At 42.6% G+C, this 21760-nt stretch overlaps 1 protein-coding gene across 1 annotated transcript in view; it reads right to left on the minus strand.

Moving 5' to 3' along the window:
- Positions 1-346, minus strand: part of EYA2 (EYA transcriptional coactivator and phosphatase 2) — an 81798-nt gene extending 81452 nt beyond the window's left edge. Inside the window, exon 1 of the mRNA XM_027693961.1 lies at positions 318-346. The gene's annotated coding sequence lies outside the window, so the exon portion shown is untranslated. The remainder of the gene's footprint in view (positions 1-317) is intronic.
- Positions 347-21760: the final 21414 nt, after the last annotated feature.

Genomic DNA, 21760 nt, shown 5'->3' on the forward strand with positions numbered 1-21760 from the left:
CCGCCGTCGGGGGGACCGGCCCGGCACCGCACCTACCGCACGCGTGGGGCCGCGGCGGGCGCGCTCCCGGCGCCCCCGCAGCGCTGCGCGGGGCCGGCGCGGAGGAGGAGGAGCCTCCCGCGTCTCCCCGGGCAGCCCGGCAGCCCCCCGGGGTTGTAGCGGAGCCGCCCGCGTCCCCCGGGCTGGGGGCAGAGCGGAGCCGCCGCGGGCGGAGGGGGGGCGGTGGCCGGGCAGCGCTCGCACCGGCGGCAGGTACGCGCTGGGCGCGCTCGCCGGAGCTGCGGGTCTGGGGGTGTGTGTGTGTCTGTCGGTGCTACCGGCGCACGTCGAGCTGCGAGTCCTTAAAAGAGATTCGCGGCGTAAAAGTTGGCCCCGTGAATGCCATGCGAATACCAGCTCGTCTCTGGGCTCTGCTTCCGTGAAAACAGGCGCTCTCGCTACGGTCGTCGCGTTACGGATCTCTAGTGACAATTTTTAAGTATCAGTTTTAAAAGAAGGGCTCTTGTTGACGTCTGCATTTCTTACACGGTGCCACAGAGCCAGAGGTTCTGCAGAGCTGCAGAAACGGTTTCACTCACACAAGCCACCCCTTTGCACTCACAAACTCAAAGCATCACACAGCTCCCGGCTCCCCGGAGGGTGAAAGCCCCCCGTGTGATCCTGCCTATAACTCTGATCTCCTCCAGGGAGCCAGGATGGATTTGTGGCCATATAGAGGTGCTGCCCCATCTCCCATATCAGCACAAAACCAGAGGCAATCTCTGGTTTAGGCATCTTGAGGGCGACTTCTGCTTCTGTCTCGTGCTGGGCGCCTTTTTCAGGTGTGTCATCTGCCTGCCCACACATCCAAGCAAGGGGCAACAGATGGCTCATGCTGGGGAGATGGGGCTGGGGCCTCCCACCACGTGCACCCTCCAGGCATCCCCTTGTGCTGTGTGACACACACACAGAGCTTCACCTTGCCCCTGCCAGCCTCAGCCCCACTCAGGTACCACACAGCTGCCCACTCCCCCTGGCATACCTGCTCACTGGGGATGCAGCCTGGCCACAGCAGCACTGGAGTGTTTCATTTCCACACACTGCTCTTCCTTCTTATTCCCCCCTTCTCACCAGCCTGGGACAGAGCTCAGCTCTCCAGTTCTGTCTCTCCAGCACTGGGGAAGCATCGGAGGAGACCTGCAAGTCCTCGCCCCGACGCCTTTTATTACACCTAGCCCTTTCCTCAGGAAGGAGATATCCCATGAACCGCAGTGGAAAAGCCAAAGGAGCACAAAGGGTGTTGAGTTCAGGGTTTGAACAAGCTGCAGCCCACTCATGGATTTAACTCAAAATTTTGACAATGGAACAAAAACATCATTGCAACGAGACAGCTGTTTTTACTATCAAAATCTCTCAGATCAGTTTGACTGCAAAGTGTGTTCCTACAATCCAAAGGAGACAAAGCTCCCAGCATCAGTTTGGAGCTGGCAGGCTTCCTAGCATGAGCTACCTCCCGCCAGCCTAGAAAAACCAAAGCTCTTTCAGTTGTTATTCCCCATCAGTTCTCGGCACTAACCCCCTGATTTCCCCATGGATTATCTGCAGTTCTGAGTTTACACTGCTCTCACATTAAACTCTGAGCAATCAGTCGTTGGGGGGACTTCCTTGCTGCCTTTCTCACCTGTAATTGTGGTTCTGGTGAGGAGCCTCAGAAGCACAAGAAAGTCCTTAGATCCATCTTGAAAATAAATCTTTTCCTTTCCCCCCAGCTGCCCTGCCCAAAAGCCTGATTGCCACATTAGCTCCTTTTGAAGCTGGTCTTAACAAGTAAGTTCATATATACTAATCATCTAAAAATGCCTCGCTTGCAAAATTCACCCGACCCTTATTTCACAACATATTTGAATATATGCTTAGTTTTATGCATGTGAATAGTCCTACAACAATCAATACAATTATTTACTTAAGTGCTTAAAGTCAGGCAGGTATTTAAGAATTAGTATTGTTTGTGGTAATGCCACAGCAAGCCAGGCAGGGACCAGGACCTCACTGTTTGTACAGCACCCTGCACACAAAAAGACACTCCTTGTCCCTTTCAGTATAAGTAATTTTTGTAAGTTGTGAGTAAGCTGTGAATTGGTGCCAGAAACACCTTTCTTGAGCTGGTAAGTAAACATTATTTGTCTATGCTAATATCCTTTTTATTTACTGAAAACATTGTATGCAACATTTAGAAAAGCAGATAAGGGCATAGTGGGGAAAGGGTGCAAAGAGAAAGGTAAAGGATATGTTTTCAATTAGGAATTTTAAGTATTTTCATCATTGTTAGTATACAGCAAAATACCTATAGATCTTAAAAGCCATCTAGAAAGGTGAGGTAAGAAAATGGTTTCTGCCTCATTGGTGAGATTATGTGTTGGGGTGCACAGGGTACAGGCAGCAAGATGAGAGAGTAAGAGCAAGTCCTAGTAGCTGGCTTGATAAAAGTCTCTATTTCATCAAGCTAGGGCATCAGCAGGCATATAATGCCAGGGATTTCTCAGAGCAGTGGAATTTTTTTGGTCCAAAACCAAAGCAGGTTTAGAAGGGTTTTTTTTTACTTATTCCCATACTGAAAGAATAAATGGGAATGGTGCAGAAAGCTCCACATGTTCACCAAACAGAAGTGCTCCAAATCACGGGGCTGGGTGACAGTGTCCTGGGCAGATTTGGGAGCTAATGGTCCTCTTGGGCAGCCCTGGGGTCCTGAGCAGCCAGCCCACACCTTTTCCTTAGGGCACATGGGGAACAACCTTCTGCCAGAGCATGGGATCCAGAGAGCTTATCCCATAGTGTGGGAGAGCCTACAGCCACACAGCCTCTCTGAGGAGGAGGTGAGAAGCTAAACCCCAAATTTTAGTTACTATGGAAAGTGCATTTCTGTTGAGGATGTATTACCAGTATTCTGCTGTTGACCTCGTCATCAAAATGAACTGCATCAGTACAAACAACTGGTTTCTCTTTTAAAAACAAGAAATGAGCCAATACTGAGCTTCACCATCCACCCTGACAACTGAGATGTGATGCCACCGTCTGGCACAAACCAAGGTGAGAAGTTCTCAGAAAGGGCACAGAGGATTTATTAGGGTACTGAATATGGTTAACCCCAAGCATAGGAACACCCTGAGTCAGAAACTGCTTTGCAAAGTGTAAGAATTTAAAGGCAATGCATTTTGGGCTCTTACTAATTGTTCTCTGGCCCTTGGGTTCATGTTTTCAATTTCTCTTTGCAACCACAATGCTGAGTAACTTACTTGTCTTCTAAAATTATAACAGAAAATCTCACATTTTCATGTTTTCACATGATGCCAGAGCTCAGGCTTTGTGGGGAAAAAAAACAAAAACAAACCCAAAACACCCCAACCCTCACATTTTAGAAGACTTTCAACAAAATTGCGAAAGTTGGCAACCATGATATTTCCTAACACATTATTTTGTGGACTGCAGTGAAATTTCATTCTCAGGGCTAATGGTTGCTTCCTCTCTGGTAAATGCCCAGAATTGCTGCTGCTGTTATTGTTAGAACATCATTAATTTATGCAGTGTTTTAAAACAGAGGAGAGGTACTCTGTCCTCAAGTAATTAGAGGATAAATAACACAAGCTAGAGACTACTTTTAATTTCTTTGCTGTACAGCTAAACAGAATTACTGAAAAATGAGCTATTTGGTGTATGAGTGCTCAGGCCTGCAAGGTAGTAAGGGTCTGATTCTGGAAAGACTTTAAACTTGTATTTAATTTGAATACCACCAGACTGCCCTCAGTGCAGTAAAGCACTGACTACGGGTGTGCCATCTGAGGGGGCTTAATGGTGCTGTACTTGGTTGCACTTTTGGTGCCAAAAGGCTCAGCACCTTGTAGGATGGATTCTTCTGGGGATATCAAGAGCCGTGTCAGGATCCAAGTGCCAACATCCCACCTTCAGCATTCAGAACCAGAGCCATCAGTTTTAAGATGGTTCTTCTCACTTCTGGGAACTCCTTCTTCACAAAGTCACACGCCACGACATTAAACACATTTTATCTCAGCCTTTAGTGCTGGTGATAAGCCAGTGTGTGTTGTTTAGCCCGTTTCATCAACGTTCAGAACATTTGTAACTGATAAACAAAGTGCATGTTAGCTATTAAAGCTCAAAATTAGGCAGGCAGTAAAAAGTAATCCGAGAGGACGACTGCAGCTACTGATACTATTGAAGCTGGTCTTAAAACATATGGTTTCCAATCGCTGACACAATGCACAAAAATAAAACCCTGCAACTGAGGAGCGCCTGATCTATTCACCACTAAATGATCAAATGTGCCTGTTTGTTTTTTGGTTTTAAGTCCCCTTCCTCCTTCTGGTTTTCAGAAGTAGAAGCTTGCTATTTAATATGAACCGAAGATTTGGCCCTTTGTACCCGCTGCAGACGGGCTTCATTAATCAATTCCACTACTGGCCTGAAATAAAAAAAAAACAGAATTTTGGACTTTTTTTCCTTTTTTTTTTTAAATACCCTCCCACTATTTTGCTTGGAATTTCTCCTGCAGAAACAAAAGATCCCTCTACTCCATCCTTCCTGCTTCCTTGTGCTGTAACAGAAAAATATTTAGTACTATGAAGACAATGAAATTTCACAAATAATACAGACATTGAAAGAAATTCTGTGATTTGTTGCAGGCTGGGATCTTGCCACTCTTACTGCAAACATCTCTGACAACAGGAATAAAACGATTTTCACCTGTGAGCACAGCTGCATAACAATTAGTTTGCATGGAAAAGTGTTAAAATGAAATGTTCATTAAAATGAAAAGTAAGTTTTGTGACCATTTTGATCTTTTTCTTAAGAGTTGTGTTTTTTTTTTTTCCAGGACCTCTATTAGTAACATAATGGGAGAGCAAAATTCTTGTGTTGTGCTGCCTTTCTTAGCTTTGCATGAAGCATTAAATGCAAATACATGGGTCCTGCTGACTCACTTCAGCACATGCAGTCATGAACCCAGCTCTGGATGTGGGAATGGCCATAGCTCTGCTGGTGGAAGGAATGATGGTCTGCAGGAGAGATTTGAAAACCTGACACTGAGTAAGAACAGTATTTTGAAGTTAAACTTTGATGTTATTTCAATTACCAGCAATGAAAAAAAAAATCACTGAGAAGAATTTGGACATTGATCCATTTGGAGAGGAGGTGCAGGATTGTGGGGGTTTTTTTTACACTACAACAGAGCTGGGAAATGGCCAATTTTCAGTTCTAATCAATATGTGCATTGTAAGTCAGATTAAGAAAACTTGTATTAATTTTTAATAAAAGCACATTCCCTTTGAAAATACTATGTATTTGTGGTCCAAAAGGAAGACACATGGCCCACTCATGTGGCTGTGAGGGAAAACGGAAGGGATTTGTACAGTTATTTTCTCATGGGTACTTGGCTTTTTTCTTTCTTTTTTTTACACTTCAGGTGAAACATTTTATAGATATCAGCTTCCTCCTCGGGGAAGACTTATGAATTCCATAGACTGGCAAACCTACTCATGAATTACAGCTTTTGGCTGTGTCTCCTTATGACTGGAGCAGTGTGCATGAGGCAAAACGTAATTCAGGGCCATCACTGAAGTTGCTTCTGACCCATATAAAGTTGCATCTGTCTCCAGGTAGTTGATGTTGTAGCAAGCCAAAAAAAGCTGGGTTTTGGGTGGGCTCCAAATTAGGCACCAGTTGGGCTTTGATACAAGAGCATCAAAGTGCCTTGGCTGTGGCAGCAGCAGCACCGCTGGTACAGAGAGCCTGACTAGTCTTCCAGAAATCTTCCATTTAATTTATCCTGTAGAATTGCAAATATTTGGGAAGTTCATTCACACATGAATCAAAAGCCATCCTTCTTCCAGCTTTACATTGCAGTATTTTGAGTGCCAGGAGGAGTTTGATTTTAGGAGTCTGAACGCAAGCACTCCACAACTCTTTTTTAGCGTGCCTGTCTTGGTGGGAATGAGTCTCATTATTATGTACATTAAAATTGATAATCAAAGGCAAATGCTTCAGCCTGTTATTTTAAACTTGGAGAATGTTTACCTAAGTTCCATCTACTTTCTTTCAAGAATTCTCATCTGGCTTTCTAAACCGTTCCCTACCTTTAGAGGAGGTTTCTTTAAGTCACATTATACTTGATGGAAAAGTAGGGACAAATTCAGTTGTACTTTGAATGTAGTTTAACTGCACCATAGAAACAGGCTTTCAAACCTTTCATCGGGCTGATTTACGAGCGGAACTAAGGTTTGCTTAGTACAACATTTTCACAGTGAGGGTTACATTCCCACAAAAGGGAATGCTGTCAGGTAGAATGACCATGAGTCAATTCTGCCAAACTAATCGCTCTGTTCAGATAAGTCAATCTGCTGCCCCAAAACTTTAATTAGGAAATTTAATGTAATGTTTTAAAAATTGCTCCAAACCGTGGCTGTTAAGGGTTTCAAAACGACCCGAGAACACAATAGTTGCATAAGAGCATTTTGCTACCTTCCCATCTTTAGTAGTTGTTGGACTTTTAAATTTGTTTTACAAACTAATGGAAGGGCAGAACATTAGATGCTGAAGAACTGGAAAGTACCAAAGGAGATGTTTTTATGTCTTTTACTGCATGTAATAATTGCATGGGATTATAAGCTGTAAAGGTCCACCCCAAGTTAAAAGAATAAATGTTCTTTCCTAACTCCAACGCCAATACAGCAAAATTCAAGAAAATCAGATCTAGTCAGGTAGTGCTAGGAAATCTAATAGTCTATTCTCAATTTTTTGGTCAAGAACACAGTAATTCCCTTTGTGTTTATTATGACAGAGATCATTTGCATCTTGCAAATCCATATTACAGGCAGGAATAAGCCACATCCTCAATCTGTGAGGCTGAGGGCTCTGTGCACCCTTCCGATAACTCATTGGTCACCCTTAAGAAGTGTAAAGCAAGGAAATCAATATGATTTATAGTTTTGGGAGCAATTCTCTGCAGATCAATTTACCTAGGATAATTCTTTTAAAAACTGACTCTGGTAAAATGTTTCCTTTTCTTTCTGTGCTCAAGAAGATAATTAGACTAAAATGTTCCCTTATGCTCCAAAAATGTGACTTTGCATGATCTAATTTTTTTTTACTTTGTTTTTGTTTAAGCACCTTCTGCTCCTGTGCATTAGTGCCTGGGCTGGAGGCAGCGCTTCGTGTCCTTCCTTGGCAGATAGAAGGGACAAGAAAATCCCTGCCCTACATGGCACAGCTCAGTGCTGACCCAGGAGATTCACTCCTCTGCCAGGCTATGAGCAGAAAAACTTGGGGCTTTCAAAAAAAAAAAAAAGTTATTCCAAATTGTGGGAGGTATCATGGTAAGATCTCCATCTGGCTTGTGGCAATTCGAGTACTTCTACTGCCTTGTTTATACCATTTTAAATATCTAATGAATACAATATGCTGTCCCCAAAATAATATTGCATATAAGGCCTGTAAATTTAGAGTTGGAAGCTTCATAAAAGAACTTGGCACATTACCTCTCTGTAAATGTTAACTGAGTGTTCCTTATAATGCTCTCCCAAGCTTCCATTGCACCCAAGGAGAAGACAGGGAAGTACAGGTTGCCAGGATCCTGAGGAGCCAATCTAGTGGTCAAGCTTCCTCCTGTTCCACTGTACTTTGTAGGTGGTTTTCCACCTCTAATGATTTTTCCTTTAAAGTTTATGCTTTTTAGGGAGCAGCAAATGCCAATAGATTCCTATGGGAAGGTGACCCAGGTGCGACGCCAGCACAGGCAGTGATGGATGCTGACAATGAGGTTTCTTGAGAGCCCCAGACTTGAGGAGAAATGAACCATGTCCAGGGCCCATCCAAGAAGCCCGCTCTGGTGGGGGGAGTAGGAGGCAAAGAGAAGACCAGAGACGAACCACCTACAGCACAGGACCAGGGTTCACTCAGGACAAAGGCTGGAAATACAAGCCCAGGTTGGGGTTGGGTGCTCTGGGGCTGAGCTTAAATAGAGCTCCTGGGCTATGGGCAGGGGTGGGGGTCCCAGGTGAGGCAATTAATACCTCTTAGTACATTCAGGGTGGTGACAGTATCTGGAAATAGCCGTGTTCCAAATTCATCCATTTGTTTGCTTGAGTTTGGTGCAGGGCATGAGCAAACAGGACGCCAGCTGACACCTTGGGCTTGAGCCCAGCTCTGCAGAGGAAAGTGGTTGTGCAACTGCAGCCTCGGGGCGAGCAGAGCTGGGGGTCAGGTTTGTAGTGGTGTCTGGAGATGGGTTTGGTGCCCAGCAAAGTGCCCCACAGGGACCTGTGTGATGGCACAGCAGGTCCCGGGTGTCTGCTGGTCACCAGCCATTCACTGCACCACTGGGGTTTATTATTTACATGGATCTCCCACCTCTTGGCCTGGATCAAACTGGCTCTAAGGGTTGTGCCCATGGCTGCAGGGGTAGGAATATGGAAGGCCCAGATGGAGGAAGCTGTTCCATGAAGTTTTCGAGCCCCTTTCTGGTGCCCAGCCTTTGACAAAACACAACACTTGGTGTTTCGACAGAACAGGTTGATGTCCCTTTAGAGCACTGAATTAGATGGATCATTTTGCTGATAAGGTGTTGTGAGGTATCCAAATTGCTCCCTTAGAAGGTGTTTACAGAAAATAATAGATATTTATATATGTCTCCAGTCACTTCCTTTTTTGCCTTTGTGAACTGATGAAAAACAATACCTTGGTTTGGGAGAAAATGATTTTGCCATCAGACATCGTGAGCTTCTCTTCAGTCATTCCAAACACTGCCCGTTTTAACATTAACTTCCAGAGGCGCCGTATGCCAGCACGATGCAGATCAGAAATATTGAGTGCATTACAAGTAGCAGGTTACACTTCAAAACACTTGGTTCACAGTGTTTGAGACCATTAATCATTTTTATTATTCTAAAGGACTGAAAGGGCTTAGAAACTCTGCCTAGGAAGCGGTATAGATTCTGAACAGCTGCACTCCAACTCCTGCTCACATTAGGTTTTGGACAGCCCATTGATTTTCAGTAAATGTTCTTGGCGGCCAGGAAGTGCTGAAGCTGGCAAACTTTCTCTCACAAACTTTTTTTTTTCTTTTTTTCTTTTTTTTTTTTGCTCCTGAAATGAAAAACATGCTGGTTATTCTGATTTAGATCATCAGTATGGCCCTGATTTGCCACTACATCACACCCTCATAAAACTGGGGTATCGAGGGACTTTAGTTACAGGCCAGACAAAATCAAATTCACTGCAGGGAGTGTATATGCTATTTTTGAAAGATTTTTTTTTTTGAGTCTATGTTAATAGGCACCATGTACATAAAGTTTTCTGTGCGCCTTTTCTTTGTTGTTATGACAGTTTTTAGCAGGAAAGATACTCAATAGAATTTGTCTGGATGTGAATTCAGATTTTCAGAGTAGACTGGAAAACATTGCACTCAGAGAAACAGAAGCACACCCACAAACTAACGACAAAGGTATTGTCATTACCCCTGCAAATGTGTCTCTACTAAAATGACATTTGATGTCTATTTATATTTTTGCATACTTCATTCTGCAGATGAATATACCAGCTGCTCTACAGAGAGATGACAGGATACTTTATCCCAGGTTTCCTTCCTGGAAGTTACACTTTATTACTTGTAAACTGGAAAATACAACCTGCATTGTTCCCAAACCCATGGAACTGCTTAGGAAGAGAGGCATCTAGAACTGGGTTACATTTTTAAGAGAAAATAGGGTTCTGGTTTGGACTTGAATGTTGGACTGAAATGCATAATAAAATCTCAGTTCAATAATAATAATAATTAAAAAAAGACTGTATCTGAAAATGGCATTCTAATTAAATCTTATCAAGATTAAAAGAGAGAAAGGGGGTAAATAAACACAATTTACATCCCCTAGGCAAAGCAATATCACTCTTTCGGGGTTTTTTTACATTTTTCTTTCTCTTTTCATGCTTCTTACAAGCTCTGTTGTTTTTTTGTAGAGAGGGAGAAAGTTAAGAAATTGGAAACCCTCCTGCCCTGCCAGTGGAGGTGGAAAACAAAAATATTCCACTGCCAAAACCTGAAATTATGTTCTGAACGGATGCAGTATAAAGCAGTAATATTTTGATATTTTTCAGTTGGACCATTTAAAATGGAAATAGAATTATATCATATTTGAAAACAGTTCTGGAAAACAGAAGAGCAGCAGTGTTTGTAATTGGATTTTTCTTGAAAAAGCTTCTTATGAAGAGTCCTTTTTTTAACCAAAAAAAGTAGAAGTACTATAGATCGGTTAGCAGGGAGTATTGCAGGCAGAGAAATAGAAACAATTTCTGTATTTTACATTTCCAGTCCTGTAGAAATCTTCATGTGGCAAAGCCTGGGGGAAAGGAAATTCAAATAGAGCATCTCATGTGATTGGTTAAATATTCAATATAAAAAAGCCTCCCCCCCCCTTTCTTGGTAAAAATACATTTACTGTTTGTGGGTTTTTGTTTCTTAAGTCAGGCCATTACACACAAATCTCTTTTCTTTCTTTCTTTCTTTTCTTTTTAATATTTTATTTTTTTGAGACAATAAGTTTTCATTGCTTTCATAGGCTCAAACCCACTCACGCTGAATGAAACAAGATCTCTCAAACCTTGTAACTTCTAGAATCTCCTCGTGGTTCTTGTGTGTGTCTGGCTGGTCTGGGTGTGGAGCCCAGCCCTGATTTAGTGCACACAGGGGTGGCACAGCTGCCAGGGGCATCAGACAGAGCCCACTCGGGCTTATTTATAGAGATCCACACGCTCTTCATCTCCCATTGGAATTTTTATTTCAGTAGCATTTGAGATCCCCTCCCTCCTGCACTTTCACATGAGAAAACAGTGCCTCTCCCGAGGAGCTGAGCTTTGAACAGCAGACTTTTAACAGCAGAGGGATGAGGGGAGAGAAGGGCTCCCACACTCTGCCAGCTCAGCTCCAGGTTCCCAAGGGGAGAGCTGGGATGCAGAGCCCTGCCCATTTCCAACTGTGGGGTTTGTGTTTTGGTTGGTTTTTTTTTTGCTAAGACAGTCATGCTTTGGGATTGCACAGAAAACCAATTTGCTGCACAGTGCCACTTAGAAAGTGAACTCGTGTCTTGACAATTTTCTGCCAGAGCCTGTCCAACTTCCCAAAGTGCTTTCTTTTGTTGCTTTTGGGATGAACTTGACTTTCATCGCAGAGAGCCCTCTCCTTTGTTTTCAAAGGCTTTTCCTGCCAAGCAAAGTAACTGTATTTCTCAAGCACAGTCCTCTGAAGGCACTGAAGCATGTTGAATACAGAAGAGTAATTTGTTCCCTCAGGCTGTATATGTCTTGTATTAAAAATTACAAGATGTGAGTCTGTGGCTGTGCTGGGAGCACACACTGGATTTGTTGTATGGTGAGAAGAGAACAGGTTATGGCTAATCTTGTTCATTCATTGAAGATAAGAGAGGCACTGCCCTTTCTGCTTTTTTGTTTTCTTGGGTCTGGATCAAATCCCCATCTGTCCATCAACATGAACAATTGTGTCTGAGTCAAGAGTGCTTTGATTCAAAATGATATGGTTGGAAACACCCTTTTTACTGAGAAGAAATGAATAAGGAAATGGCCCTCGTGTGTGAGCTTTTGGGGAGAGACTGTCTGCTCAGCTCGCAGGCCAGTCAAAATATGCTCTCCAGCAGGGAAATTAATAAATAGAACAGCTTCAATAGATGGAGATTTAAGGGCAGGAGACTAATGTTGTTCTAAAATTCTTTTGGGTTGGAACTTAAATCCAATCTTAATGAGGTCATAGTAGAAAATTAATTTATTTTCTATCTTCCAAACAATATCTTCTTTGTTAAACCAGAAGATTTGAGAGGTTTGTGTTTTTTTTTAATAATTATTTTTGTATATGCTTAAAAATGTGTAAAAGCTTTGGCCTCTTTCATTTCCTGGAGCCAATCATGTGATAACCTTAAGTGGACCACATGAATGGATTAATCTCATATTCCGAAGTGTTATGGAGACTTGAGAAACCTCCATACTTTGGATTTCCTCTGTATGGGATGTCAAGAATGATATGAAAGGAGTGGTTTTGTAGTGAAAATACAAAACTGCTGAGTAACAGCAACATGAGTATACAGAGACCTGCCTTGGAGTAATCTCCAGTGGAAGTGGTGGAAACTCCATCATCAAAACATCCAAGTCTTATGACTGTTGAGAGCCTCACAATACCGGGTGTTTTTCTTAAATCTCCAACTTCTGGAATCAATGAATTTGTCAGTATTTCCATGTACTTTACATAAACAAGCCCAGAGATTAACTTGTAGGGTTGCTACTTGTGGACAAAAGCTCAGAAGTGAGACTCTGAAAGATTCAAATACCAAAATACAACGAAGTAAAAGTTCTTGATTTTGTGGATCTGGAAGATATTTATGTTTTGAACCTGCAAGTTTGTCCACAGCTCAGCAAATAACAGCCATGGCTTGTGAAGTGTCCACAATAAAGCAATGTCAGTGGGAAGAGGTGGTGTGGGCCCCTGGGATATACCGGGATCCTGCAAGGATTCCCTGCTCATCCTTTGCCTGTGGGTCTTTGGAAACATGGAGGTGTTGGGTGTGTGTTTTACAGAGCTGGTGTGAGGAGGTACAATGTGAAGGCTGATGAATACAGAACTGCTGGAATCCACGTGTGGGGCTTGACCCTGTCCTGACCAGGGTATAAATGTCACTATATATCTAAATCACTGTTTTGTGAGTGTTTTCCATGTTCTGTTTTCTACATGAAGTGGGAAAGTTCTCATCAAAAAATGCATTTATTTAGCAACAGAGGACTTGGCAATACACCCTCAAGGAGAGGATAACTCTGTGGTGGCAGAGTCACGACTGACCCAGGGGAAGAGCAAAGGTAGCTGATGGAAACAGGAGCCTCTTGAAACAGGTGATGTCTGATGGCTCCTCACCATGTGCAGGCAGGTAACACTTCATCACATGCCTGAGTCTCATCTGGATTTTGGAATGAAATGAATGGAAGGCAAGGCAGATATTTCAGGTGAGACTGACTTGATGGAAGTGATGGTATATTAATGGTGAGATTGCTCTGCTGTGGTCAGGAAACTGTTTCTCTGTTCCTGAGATCCAGATAAATCTCAGCGTGTCACATTGCTGCAGACCCAACCACCACAGATAACATCCAGCACAGTGTAATGCTGTTCCTACAAGGGCTTTCCAACTGGCTGCAGGGATGCCTGGAGCTCGTTTACACACACCCTTCTGCTAAATCCACCCAGGATTTTGTGCCAGCAACCGCATGGCCAGGGCACCATTAACTCTCTGCTGGCTCTGGGAAGCACCACCTTTGAACTGAGAGAGAAGGGTGGGTCCTGCTGGAGCATTTCGTTAAAATTAAAATGCACTTACAAGTAGATTCCTAAAATTTCACCTCCCAAAGGGGCTGAGCTAGTCCTGCTGGGATATGAAAAAGTGATTCCCAACAGTATTTTTAACTTGCTGCTTAGCTCCTTAAGCCTCACATGGCAACTGCTGCCTGCACCGAATGGAAAAGAGTATTCTTTACATGCAGACACAGTTTAATGTCTTTGCCAAAGTTTTTTCACCTCCTCTGCTACCCTGAGCCATCACCTGCTAGTGCTTGTGGCGTGCAAATTGGAGAGTTTTCTTTATGAGTTGCACATAAAATCCACACCTCTGGTCATGCATGAGAAACTGCTGAAAGAGCCCGATACAGCCCTGAACGTGTTCCCTGTTTTATGGACAAGACCTTAAGGTTGTTTGCTTTTCAGAACTGCACCATGTGTCATGCCTGACCCTGCTGGCACTCACAGATACCAAATGACACACTCTTGGCAGGGGACCCAGCTGGCTAATTTTGCATGCAGTTTACCTACAGACTGGCTTTAAAAGGAGCCCAATTAAATGATCCGAGGGGTCAGAAGAAAAATGAAGGCATTACTAGAGGAGTGAAACCTTTTCTACCTCCTGAGGCAAAACCAACTATTTTCACAGTGTTCAGGGCAAAAAACAAAGCAGAGCAGATGTTTTCCCTTTAAAAAGAAGCATATTTTGCTCCTTATTAGTCTCGATCATCATCACACTCGCCATTAATTTTTGGCATTATAAAAGAGGGATTATTGTGCTATTTAAATATTATTTTAATACTGATCTTTTTCTTGTTCAATAACTGTCGGCTTCCATGGGGTTATTTTTAAGAAGTGCTAGTTTAGGTGAGAAAAGACAACAGAATCTGTCTCTCAGTTGTTGATAGTTTTTCGAGCAGGGCTGGTATAACCCTAATGTCATTTGTGGAACAGAACAGGCTTCCCAAATTAGTCTGTCTCCTAGCTAACCAGACATTTCCAAGTCAAAGTTATCTGCCTAACAAAAGAAAGAAAGAAGCTAAGGATATTTGTTGCAACTTTTGGCAAATCTGAGGGACCTTCTTGAGTTTTTTAGCAGACCCACCAAGACCCAACCACTTTGAAGGGGCTGCTGCCAGGCACACAGTGCTGAAAGCAGTGCCAGTGCCCCACAGTTTGCAAATGCCTGGGCACAGTCTGTGGTCTCAGCTCTGGGGGCCAGGGGTCGTCAGGCAGTGCAGGAGCAGCACACAGATGTTTCCAACCTTAAAGCATTTGCCATCTCAATTCTGCTCCGTGGCAGTGATGAGTTTTCTCTGGAGGTGTGCCCAGTCCTTTTGGGGGAATATACCTCTTGCAAAATAGGACATGAACTTGAGTTTCCTTGATTAAATCTTGTGGTATGCACACTTTGAGGGTTGCCCAGCAAATGCCTTCTGCATTTGACAGCACGGATCCAAAGATAGCTCACACTGCTGCTGTCTGGGCAAACTGTTTTTCCTTCTGCCGCCCATAAAATAGCTGGAAAAACTTCTTGGGGGAGAAAAATTTCTGGAAACTCTAAAGTGAGCTGAATTCCCCAAGTCATTACACTTGCTTAGTGTCTTTCACAACACTGCTAAGCTCTGGGTAATGGTATGCATAACCCCGAAAAGCAGAAACAGAAAGACAGGAAATTATGGCTGAACTGGTGTTTTTCTTAGGGCGTTTGTGCTCACTGTTGGAGCAGTCAGTGCCAGGTATTGTGAAACACAGCGAGAAGCCCCTTTTCAGCTAAGTTTCTGTTTAAAATTCAGACAGATTATAGTGAGATATGAAAATCTCCAGAAGAGGTAAAGGCAGGAAGCCGCTTCAAGAAGTGTCACTTGCCTCTCTGGGAGTCTCGGGTACACCCAGGTCATGGTCCCTGTGAGTCTGACAGTGCTGCTAATCCCACAGCTCCAGCGTCACAGGGAAGTTCCCTCACTGGTGTGAGGAAAGGTCAGTTGATGCTTAAAGCAATTGTGATGTGCTCATTGAGCTTTTAAGGGTTTAGATTGTCCTCATAGTTGTGATTTTCAATGTACTTCATATATTTAAAATGAAGTCACATCTCGTTATCTAGAGACACACCATTAGGGCTGGTGCTTTAAAGAGGACTCTTGGACAAAAGCTTTGCATATTCCAGTGGGTGCTTCTCTGGTTGTCTCTGTCTTATGGGCCCCCCTTAAAAATGCTCAATGTGTGTGGCAATTCGCTAAAATGTCAGTCTAATTGACAAGCCTTGTTACCTTGAGGATGTGACTGTCCTGTTCCAGGACACCCAGACGGTCTGATGAACCTCTTACTTGTACTGGTGCCTGATGCACAGGAGCGCAGAGTTTAAAACAGCCTGAGTCAGCCTGAGTCACCTGCCAACAACTTTCCTGGGGGACATAAAGCACAGTAGAGCAATATTTGTTGAAAGCTGTGTTAAGGGCTTTGTGAGCTCTGCTCTTCCCCAGCCTGGTTTCTCCCTACAGCCTCTTCCCACCTGAATCCTTGCAGTCTGTGCAACTGGGCAGCCAAAGCTCTGCTTTCTGCAGGTTATTCAGGACAGGGAACAGCTATTGCTTGGGATAGCAAGGAGGAGAGAAGGAGCAGCAGCAGGAGCAGCCCTTAAACCTTCAGAAGGGGTGAATAAATCAAGTACAGTTGTTGGGCAATCACAGGAAAGGAGTAGAATCAAGGACAGCAAATCTCTCCCAGGTACATTTTGACAATCACAAGGTTGTACCCTTAAACACTCCCCAGTTAAGAGTGGTTTCTTCCAAATTTTGACAGAGAAATGATGGAGTATCACTGTACCATTTGGCTCCAATGGTTTTTCAATGTATCAGCTCAATATTTTTATTAGAAAACAGAAGAGTCTTATGTGGCCTGAGGAGCTGTGCAGACAAATACCTGAGATGAGTTTCACGTGTGCCATAAGGAACGGATCAAGCCTCGCTCACGCGTGTTGTTCATTTACACCTTGCATCACACGCAGCCCAGCTCCTTCATCTCAGCTTTGTACTAAATCTAGACAATGAGCCTGATTCACCACTGCATTCCTTTATTTTTACCTCAGGATAAATCCTTTTAAACAGAGGACACACTGGACTAACCCAGTGTTTCTTGTGCCAAAGAAATCAACGCTACAAGCCTTTGAGCTTCCTGACCTGCTGTTTTGCTTTAGCCTTCACTTTGGGGTTTTTTATCCTACTTGGGAATCTTGATGGGTTCATATTTGTTGGAGGCTTCTCTGTTGTCTCAAGAGAGCCAGTTAGGTGCTAGAATTAAATACTGAATGACAGATTTTTCATAGCATGGGAAGAGCAAAACAAAACAGCTGTCTGCAGAAACCTGAAGGAGCAGGAACTAGACTGCTCTTTAAAAATAAACTTGGCATTGGAGATGGTGACTGAGATAAAGTTATAGCCAAAAATGGCGAATATTTAGGATGCTCAAAAATATTCCTATGTTAGTGGTTTGCAAATGTGGGAACAATATATTCAAGCTTTATTTTCTTTAGCATGTTCTTTGGCTTGAAGTGAAGTTCAACATTCAAAATGACCATGTAATAATGGAACCATTTCAGCCAACCTCCTGTTATTCTGTTTTCAGTCAGATCCACTGCCTCTAGTGCCAAAAATAAGTTTTTACTGATTTTCACTTCAGTTAGCCTGAAAGAATCAGGACCAATGGAGAATCAGCAAACTTATACAAATCCAAGTTCACTGAACTGTTTAAACCCATTAAGGCAGTGGGATACCATGAATATTACTGAGACTCTAATTTAACCTACAGAATAATGCATGATAAAGGTATAGGGCAGAAAGAACTCACACACACAAACCATGGCTTTGGTCTTGGTAATATAGCTCTTATTAAGCAGTATTTAGTTTTATATTACATATATTTTTATATGGAAATCAAAGTGAGAAGGAGTAAATACTCCGTGATGGTGTTTTTAGAGCCAAACTGGCTATTCAGGACTTCTATATCCCCTTTTAATATGCAGTCCCAGATGTTTTGTATTCAAATTATTCATTATTCAAATGCTGCCGTAATGTGAAAGTTAATTTACTTGTGTACGTTTCCATGGTGGTATCACCATCGTATCTGAATGCTTCTCAAAATCAATTTACTTCACCTTTGCATCAACGCTGCAATAGTCAATGCTATTAACTAGCCCCCTTTTACAACTAAGTAGAGAAGACAGCTCCTTGGCTTCCATGAGCCTCTGATGAGTATCTGCAGCCCAGCATTTCTGAACTGCATGAGTCAGTCAGACACAGGCAGAGGTGCAGTCACACTGGGGACTGCGAAAGGTCCAGGCACCACACTGGTTCCCACACGACCAAATGTCAAGCCCTTGCTAAAAAGAAGGGAGGAGGCAAAAAATTCTCAGTGAAACGTGCGTGAGATTGTTATTTTCACATCATTTCTAAGCTTCAGAGGCATCACCCAGGTGGGTCACGATGTCAGGATCTAAATAGCAGCACTCTGAGCTTCCTAATGTGATGAAAACCTTACACAGACCCTCAGCTCCTCCTCCTCCTGTTTGATTCCTTCTGGCTTGTGACTAGAAAAGCCTTAATTAGCTCTTGAACATGTCCTTAAGCAGCAGGTGGAATTTATTCCTGTCGTTCCTTGATGTGTTTCTTTTTCCCCAAGCACAAAAGGAAATAGTGCTCTCTCGGGGGACCCCCCAGCTGGTTCCACTTGTGGATGATGTTGCCCCATCTATTTTTGCTGCTGCTGAAAACACGCAGGTCAGTGCTGACAAACACAGCTTGGACTCCTCTCTCTGCAGTCCAGGGGAGGAGCTGGCCTGACTGTCTGGGTGAAATCTCTTTGCACTGCTCTGATGGGAGCAAATCTCTGCTTGGGTGGCAGCCAGTCACACATCTGTGAAATCTGGGGGCTGCCTGGGCTGAAGCACTGTCTTTATTATATCATGTCCAAACTATTTGTGCATGGGAACTGGTGGTGATACTTTCAGCAAAGAAATACCTTTTTCTGAAGCTACATGCAACAGCCAGATTGTAAATGTCTGGAAGCTGGGTAAAAACTTCAGTATATATGAACATGGGTGTCTTAATATCAGAGAGATTTCTGACTTTTCAAATAATGTTAATGCTGTACTATTGCATGCAAGTTGCACAAAAGTTAGGAACAATAAATAATAAAATAAAATGTTTAGAGGGCTATTAGATCATCTTCTCATGCCAGTCTCTAAATGTTTCACAGAGTGCTTTCTCCTATATGGTGGCTTATTACCATCCATGAGAGCATTAGTACACTAATCAAGCATTAGCACACTAATCAAGCATTAGCATTAATCAAAGAGATATTCAATCCCACTCTGAACATGTCTAGATGACAGAGGAGCCAAGATGCTGGCAGATATATATGCTTTACTTGTAAAAGCATATATAAGTGTAACAGATTTTACACAGTAACAGGTGAGGAATTATAAGAAAATAATTTTAAACCAGATGAAGTTTAATAGGCCTGAGCAAAATGGACTGATAGCTGTCAAACTGAGACACGTAGTCCCCTAGCAATGGACCTTCTGCTTTCTGGCAACTCAGATGGCTTGTTTTTTTAAAGATAATTTTTAAAGATAATTTTTAAAAATAATTTTTAAAGATCTATTCTCCCCTCTTTTACCTTGGTGACCTTGCATGGATGATACAGATTTTGAGAGAGATTTGAAACTTGCTGACATGGTGATGCTGGAAATGAGACAGTATTTTATCAGATTTCCCCGTAAGCCCCAGACTTACCCTCCTAACAGACGTTTCTCAGGCTCCTACAACTTGGCTGATAGAAAAGGGACCATATCATTTTTAACTGAACTGCTACAGATAGAATATAATAACGTCTGCAGTAAATTAAATGAGATGGAAGGACACCTGTGTTACCCCCAGCTCACTCCAGGGCAGCGCTCGGAGGTGAGCGCAGGCACGGAGGAACATTTACGGGGCTGGAACAAAGACACAGTTGACCCCTGACATCATTTAAAGCTACTTGATGCCAAGGACTTCCTCACTTTTTACGGATATTGAAACAAATAAGTCATGGAAATGATGACTGACCCCAGCCATATGGGAGCAGAGAGATTAGCTGCTAATATGGAAAGTTACCTGGCCAGCGCTGAGATCAGTCACGAGAGAAGGGGGGGATCAGAGGCAGGGCTGCTGATGCTGTGAGGTAATGTGGCTGCTGGGGAAGAGGAGCTGGAGCTGGGGCTGACTGGAAGAGGAAAACGTTTTTTCTCTGCTGAAGCCAAAAGTGCACGTCATGATGTGGCTGAGTGACAGAGCTGCCTCTTCTAGGACGTGCTTGATACTGTGGGAACAACGAGCACGGGGAAGTTACTGTGGAGGGCACGGGAGGAAAAGCAGTAAATCAAGGACCAGCACAAGGCTGGAAAGCCTCAGCCCTGTCCTTTGCAAAATATAAGCAAGAACAAGGAGCTGGGGAACAGGGAAAACCTGCAGAGCTCACTTTCAGGACAGTTAGAGAGAAGAAATAGGGAGCAGAGTGATGCGGGGACACTGCTGCTCATGGGAGTTAAAGGACAACACTGAGCCATTAAACTTGGGGAGTATATAAGTAAAAACCCTAATCTTTGTAGCTTCTTGATTGCATGGGTTAATTAGGTTACACCAGTCTTTATTTAAATACACATCCCACTGAAACCCAACAGGAAAACTTCACGGTTGCCCTCGCAGCACATGGGGAGATGGCACAGTCTCACTAAAGATTATTCTGGGCTGGAATTTTAAGATTTAAACCCTCACTAAAAACTGCTTAAATTGATTACAAGGCTGAAGTGTGTAGAACTTAATAAACAACAAAAAGAGGGCAGGTTTAAAACTCAAATTATGGATGTTTTATTTTAAAGAGTCAGCCAGTTCATGTCTGAAATACAGAGACTTTAGCAAATGACCATTGATATGGATTGCCTTGAAAAGACTAAAATACAGTTGCTAGGAGGATCAAAGCTTTAGAGATCCACAGAACTGGAAAGGCCATAAAAATTGAGAGAAAGAGAAAACAAGAAGTGAGGCTGAAGTCAAATTTTTACCTTTCTGGCTCAGGATAATCCTGATGGAATCCTGCTGCAACTGACTGAGAAGAACAGTCAACATGAAAGAATATTCAACAGGAGAAGATGTTTCTTGAAAAGGAGCAAAGGAAATGTGCACACGCTGGTGAAGGGTTGTGGCACACAGAGTTAAATCCAGGAAATGAGGAATTAGCATGGAGCAATTCACATGAAAGATCAGAAAACATATTGTGTGGGATAATATACTGTGAGGGGTCACTCCTACACTTGTTGTGAATTATTTTAAGACATAAAGAGACCGTGTCTACATTTCTGTCTGTCTGTCTACCCACAGTGAGACTTCTGGTGAAATCAGATATCAGGGGTTTTATAGACAGATTAAATGGAAGTTGAATTTCCTCTCCAAGATATCATGAAAATTATTTTTTTTTTTAGAATGAATCCTTGCCCTAGGATTGCTTGAAGGACACTGTGTGGATCATTGTGAAATGAACTATTAGGTCCCATAAATTAGATCCACAGAGAAAACTGATAAAGGACAGAAGTGGAACCAAGAAAATTTTTTCTTTCATTTTTTTTCCTTATTTTCTTCTTTTCCCTTTCTTCCCCCCTGCCTTGTTTCTTTGCTGTTCAATCTTGATAATTGATGGGGTTTTGAATAATTTTCTTTCTGAACACTGACTTACACAATTAGAATATAATGTATGCATTATGTTAGCTCAAGTTTTTGGCAATTATGGAAATCTGTCGCCCTTAGAGCTGCCTTCAACTTCCATTCTTGTCACTTTGGTGGCTGAAATTTCTTTCAGTGTCATAAAATTTAAGGTTGTAAAATTCATATTGTAACTTTAACAGCCACATCTGTTTTAAACATTTTTGTTTTAAGAACTCAATGTGAATTTAATGACAAGGCAATAAAAGGAAAAGTTGAAGGAAATTATCACAGATTTGTAAAGCCATAAGACATGTTTCTGCACTTCTGTGGGCCATCAAATTACAAAGAAACAACCCAATTGCTTTTATTATAGCAATTCTGCTCTTAAAGCATTTCACAGTTTGATGTATTAGCAAGAATTAACATTTCATTTACGTCAGTATTAATAATGACAATTATACCCAGGTGCAGGGTATTGTCATTTGCATACAGACACCCACAGCGTGTTCAGAGAAAAAATAATTATCTACAGTGCTACCACTGTGTTTGACAGTAATAAATGATGAATTATAACGTATTTTGTGTGCCACCAAACCAATCTACAGAATCAAATGGTAACAAGAATCACTTTTTCCTTCAGTATCTTGCTACAGATCCA

This window comes from Neopelma chrysocephalum, unplaced genomic scaffold (genome assembly GCF_003984885.1).
Source record: "Neopelma chrysocephalum unplaced genomic scaffold, ASM398488v2 Primary Assembly neopelma1_94, whole genome shotgun sequence".
Classification (NCBI taxonomy): domain Eukaryota; kingdom Metazoa; phylum Chordata; class Aves; order Passeriformes; family Pipridae; genus Neopelma; species Neopelma chrysocephalum.